A 6,312-nucleotide genomic window follows, 5' to 3' on the forward strand; every position below is an offset into this window, starting at 1 on the left:
AGACCAAATCAGACGAACCATTCACAATTGTATGACTTGAAATACAATTGCTAACTACCAAACATGTGTGAATCAATCTTCCATCACTAACAGTTGATCGCAGGGTAACTTCTACCTTTAAACTCTAAAACAGGAAACCACCGAATGTTGACATCTTAATTGGCAAGTGTTCATCCTTGATGCAGTTATACAAAGTGGGTTCATCAAATGTATGTTTGTCACCCTAATGCCACGTTATCTAACAGAAGAAAATAAATTCAAAAGGGATGCAATCCGACATGATCATCCTTTTGCACGCCGCTGACACTCAACTTCCTACCGCCTCGCAATGAAATTTGTATAATTAAATCGGTTGATATTAAAAATAAATTTGTTTACCTCATTTTTTCTATCTGAGTTGGCGGAGAAAGGAGGAATTAATAGACTAACATGTGTAGCATGGTGGAATAAAGTTATTTAATCTATTTTTATGCTGCCTAGAATCCACATAGTTTTTCTTCTGAAAGGGGAGAGATGACTTGCCTATGCATCCAGGGGTGTAGCCAGACCCCAGGTTACTGGGCCGTGGCCTGGGGCGTGACAGTTTGATCATTCATTGACTGTAGCTGGATGAACGCTATTTGGCACTGTTCAATACTGTAGCTAAGTTGTTGGCACAGGGCGTGTCCTCAACCTGGCTACGCCACTGTATGCATCGATGTCCAGATGATCCACACATGTCGGCACGAAACCATTCAGAATGGTCAAAAACAACTTTGGACCTGCCAGCCTCATGGGCATAAATTATGTGGTATTGAGAGTTGAACGTCAAACTCTGGATGCTTTTTTGGGTTGAAGTACATTGCCCCCTACTTTACGTCGTAGGGTTAATTAATTAATCGCATGGAACTGAAGTTGACGGTCTAACATCTTGAACAAATTTTGGAGTTTTTTCAAACCAAAGAGGCCTTCACACTCGGATATGTTGGCGACATAATAGGCCTGCCGTACCGTATAGTGGAAAGCAACCATGCAAGAAAACAGAAATTCCCAACCACTATGTACTAAAAATCTGAATAACCTACATCGAATTTAGAGTCGGAAGGGGACAGTAGTCCGTTAGAAGCTTGAGAATTCATTTTCCTTGAAACTTGGATAATTTACGAAGTGCAGCTTTCATGAAAACCATCCGTATATAGTACTAGTGGCAGTCAGCAAGCTCAAATTGACGGTACAGAATAGAAGTCTGAAACCGCTCCTATGTCAGGGTAAAGACCAAGAGGCAAATGGCCATGCTTTGACAAATACAGTTGTGAAGCGGCACACTTCATGCCTGCAAAAAAAGCGTAAAAAAAGTAACCAAACTAAACCAAAAAGCGCATACACCTAATCTGTAATTTTGTACTCGAATACAGCTCTTTAAATACAGCTGCATCCTGCAGCGCTCCCAAGGCAGCAAACAACAAGCGGGTGAGAGAGAGAAAGAGAGAGAGAGAGAGGGAGAGAGAGGTGGACGAGGAGGAGGACGATGACAACGAGGAGGAAGGAGCAAGGATGGGTCAGATTTTTTCCGGGAAAGCTATATATTATTCACCAGAATCGGCTCTTGCCGCTGGCTAATTACAACTGCAGCTGTAGCTAATCGTAAGGTGAATAGATGAACTTACGAGGTGAGCCATGTGTAATTCGATATGTGTGTGTGCTACTACTGCCTTTCATCAGGGAAAAAAAGTAGCACGGTTGTTAGGTTGACACCATTGGAGCTGCTATTGGCTATTACGCTTAAGATGAAACCGATGCCTTTATTTATATATTTTTTATTATATAGAAAAGAGGTGTAGCTCAATTTATTGTTAGGATCTCGTTAACTTGTTGCCAGTCAGATAAAAATCGACAAGAAAATCAAAAGCTAAGTCAAGTTTAGAAAGCAGTGATCTTAAAACCACCACAATAGCTACATGTAAGTTTACTGAATTTGCAATTTGAATTAGTCAATTTTGTGGGAGAAGAATCGGTTCGACCAGGAAGAAAGCTAGAAAAAGAAGAAAGAAGGACGGGCTGTTGGGAGTGCGGCGTTTCGGTGCACAGGCTCATCTGCACCCGGTCAGTAAAAAACTCAAAATAAAATCTAAAAAACTTCAAAAAATTTCAATTTTTTTGTGTGGTAGATAATTTGATGTGTGAGGTTCGCTTCAAATTTTAGAGTATTTCGACATCTGAGCAGCTCTCAGCAAAAAAGACAAATCGGGTCAGAACAGTGCGTGAACAGTAAACATTTTTACAGACCCTGGATTTGTCTTTTTTGTTGAGAGCTGCTCAGTTGTCCAAATGCTCTCAAAATTGAAGCGAACCTCACGCATAAAAATATCTACCACACAAAAAAATTGATTTTTTTTTGAATTTTTCTAGTATTTATTTTGATTTTTTTCGTCGGGGTGGGTGCAGCTGAGCCCGAGCTCAGAAATGGATTACCGGGGCTGTTGGATCTTAGTCTAATGACCCAAAAATCGACTTACCCAAGATAAATTCTGGAAAGCATAGAAAATGAGATGTCATGTAAGAAGTCATGAATATACTTCATCGCCGTTCCAAATTTCCGACACACAAAGGTAAAACATGTGGATTCTAGGCATGAAGGGGGAAATAGGAGAAACACTCATGTTTATTTTCCTCCAAAATACTTATGGATTTTCCTTTACTTGATTTCATAAGAATATTGATGAGCACAATACAAGATTGTAGCATTTTTTTTCAATATGAATTTATTCATTCAAAGTCTCTACGCGTTTCCTTTTATTCTAGACGGGGCCTAAAACCATATAAATGTTCTTCAGCCAAAGAAATATATATGTCATAATACATCGATCGTTCTTGTATTCTTGGGGTGATCGAACCATTTGGAGGACCCCCACCATAAAATAGAGACATAAGTTTCAAAATAGAATACCTTAGTGGATGTATGTTTTTACTGGCAAACATAAGCTTAATTACTATTAAACTGATCATTAACCCATGAATTAACACTATTTTTTCTAACCCACAGGAAGGAACAACCTGGCAAGTCTACAAAAGCTACAAATAAATACTACAAAAAATCAAGTAAAGACGATCCAGTTTTAAGGGCGACACTGGACTCAATTACTAGAATTGGATAAAATTGCAATCCGACGATGGAAAGGAACATGTGAGTTTTTCTTACCTGATATTGTAGGCACTAATTATGACACATGAAGTTCCGTTTGGGTGTAGTTGTTTCATTTTAGGAAATTTCTCACATGAGAAACTTTTTAGGCAGTCACTTTTAAAAGGAAAAACTTAGTTCCCTTATGTTATTTAATACCCTACATTAATTATTCCCATCACAAAAATTGTTAATAACGTCATCTTTCCCCTCTTTCAGGCAATTACTGGTGATTGCACAAATATCACCATGTCTACTTATTGTTTGTAGGAGAATGCAGCTGTGCAGCTTGCCATCCATAATTTTGTCAAGAAAACGAAAAAATGTTGCATCTCCCGGCCTTGTACTTTCAAGCTTCTGGCTCGTTAATGATTTATGTACTATAGTTCATGTTTTGTTCAGACATGTAACTTTTATGTACTCTGAATGTATTAACTTGTCATCCTTGAAAAGTCAATGTCTCCCTCTATCAATTAGCAATTATTATATTTTTATTGAAATAAATTCCATTAGAAGTTAACAACTATAGGAAATTAAACACATGGATATTGCAATTCCCCATCCCCTACCGGAGTAGCCATTTCGGTGATGTCGAATTATGTCATCCCTATGCCAAGACTAAGAACCCAAGATGGGGCACTACTATAGAAACCCTTATCCAAAAAGGTTATTTCTGTATTGTTCATCCAACTCGTCTTAGATACAATAATCACAAGCAACTCAGATGCAACATCATTTCTATGAGTATTGGCAAGCATTCTGGCCATTTATCCAATAATACTGGAAAATTAACAAGAATCGATCCCAATAATCTTTAGACCTACCAGCTAAAACGGTAAACCCAAACAAAGCTGACAACTCTTGTTCATCAACCTGCTATTTGATTTGTAGACTAGCCTCGATCCACTTCAATTCACCACTATATTGGCTTGTCGGTCGGTAATGTTGGACCATCAGAGGTATATACCCTATGGGCATGGATAAACCTATTTGAAAGAAGAGTGAATAGGGATCCCTAGAGCCCACATGTTGACGATTAGTGCATAGTCGATCTTACGATTTACGTAAGAAGGATAGAAGTAGGGTGGTGCACCAAGAGATCTCGTTGATGATGAGGGTGAGATGGTGATTTATCCGGTTCATGCCCATGCATGGAACCTATTTTGGGAGACTTGGGTTGGATACGCTCGCCTGGCCCATGCATCCTAGGCTCGAGACACTTGTTGAGGGGATGTGGGGCCCACATGCATCTCCTCTGCCACCTCTTCGCCCCAATGGCTTATATACACCCAAAACCTTTCTCTGATTTAAATCACAATTTTCCACCCCCCCCCCGCCATGATGCACTACGAGGCTATCCAATTCAATGCTCTCTCAGAGAAGAAAATCATCATCGTCATCATCTTCATCGAGATTGCTACTCCCAAGATAATGTGTGAGCGAGTAGTCCATCCCTTGGACTACGGGTCCATAGTAGTAGCCATGACGTAATATCTCCTCCGTTAGTCAATAAAATGATCCCATGAGCTTCCCTACTGAAGGAAATATGCCCTAGAGGCAATTATAAAGTTTCTATTTATATTTCCTTATATCATGATAAATGTTTATTATTCATGCTAGAATTGTATTAACCGGAAACTTAGTACATGTGTGAATACATAGACAAACAGAGTGTCACTAGTATGCCTCTACTTCACTAGCTCGTTAAATCAATGATGGTTCTGTTTCCTCACTATAGACAAGAGTTGTGACTTGATTAATGGGATCACATCATTAGAGAATGATGTGATTGACTTGACCCATCCGTTAGCTTAGCACGATGATCATTTAATTTGTTGGAGGAACACTTAGTGTGCTATCAAACGTCACAATGTAATTGGGTGACTATAAAGATGCTCTACAGGTGTCTCCGATGGTGTTTGTTGAGTTGGCATAGATCGAGATTAGGATTTGTCACTCCGAGTATCGGAGAGGTATCTCTGGGCCATCTCGGTAATGCACATCACTATAAGCTGTGCAAGCAATGTAACTAATGAGTTAGTTGCGGGATGGTGCATTACGGAACAAGTAAAGAGACTTGCCGGTAACGAGATTGAACTAGGTATTGAGATACCGACGATCGAATCTTAGGCAAGTAACATACCGATGACAAAGGGAACAACATATGTTGTTGTGCGGTTTGACCGATAAAGATCTTCGTAGAATATGTAGGAACCAATATGAGCATCCAGGTTCCGCTATTAGTTATTGACCGGAGATGAGTCTCGGTCATGTCTACATAGTTCTCGAACCCGTAGGGTCCGTGAGGGAGTCCTGGATTAGGGGGTCTCCGGACAGCCGGACTATCTCCATTGGCCGGACTGTTAGACTATGAAGATACAAGATTGAAGACTTCGTCTCGTGTCCGGATGGGACTCTACTTGGCGTGGAAGGCAAGCTAGGCAATACGTATATGGATATCTCCTCCTTTGTAACCGACCTTGTGTAACCCTAACCCTCTCCGGTGTCTATATAAACCGAAGGGTTTTAGTCCGTAGGACAACAATCACAACATACAATCATACCATAGGCTAGCTTCTAGGGTTTAGCCTCTTTGATCTCGTGGTAGATCTACTCTTGTAACACCCATATCTTCAATATTAATCAAGAAGGACGTAGGGTTTTACCTCCATCAAGAGGGCCCGAACCTGGGTAAAACTTCGTGTCCCTTGCCTCCTGTTACCATCCGGCCTAGACGCACAGTTCGGGACCCCCTACCCGAGATCCGCCGGTTTTGACACCGACATTGGTGCTTTCATTGAGAGTTCCTCTGTGTCGTCACCGTTAGGCTTGATGGCTCCTACTATCATCGATAGCGATGCGGTCCAGGGTGAGACTTTTCTCCCCGGACAGATCTTCGTATTCGGCGGCTTTGCACTGCGGGCTAATTCGCTTGGCCATCTGGAGCAGATTGAAAGCTACGCCCCTGGCCATCAGGTCAGATTTGGAAGTTTGAATTACACGGCCAACATCCGTGGGGACTTGATCTTCGACGGATTCGAGCCACAGCCGGGCGCGCCCCACTGTCGCGATGGGTACGACCTAGCTCTACCGCCGAACAGTACCCAGAAGCCGCGCCCGCATCAGCTCCGACCCTTAGTTCGGAGCCAACT

The 6,312-nt window shown here is 41.3% G+C and overlaps 1 long non-coding RNA gene across 1 annotated transcript; it reads left to right on the forward strand.

Annotated features, from left to right (window-relative positions):
• Nucleotides 1–1,426: 1,426 nt before the first annotated feature.
• LOC125511277 (uncharacterized) lies at nt 1,427–3,633 on the forward strand. The gene is made up of 3 exons (XR_015603669.1): nt 1,427–1,649; nt 3,023–3,163; nt 3,380–3,633. It is a non-coding gene; the product is annotated as an uncharacterized LOC125511277 (long non-coding RNA).
• Nucleotides 3,634–6,312: the final 2,679 nt, after the last annotated feature.

This window comes from Triticum urartu, chromosome 5A (assembly GCF_056163025.1).
Source record: "Triticum urartu cultivar PI428250 chromosome 5A, HENAU_Tu73, whole genome shotgun sequence".
In the NCBI taxonomy this organism is placed as follows: Eukaryota; Viridiplantae; Streptophyta; class Magnoliopsida; order Poales; family Poaceae; genus Triticum; species Triticum urartu.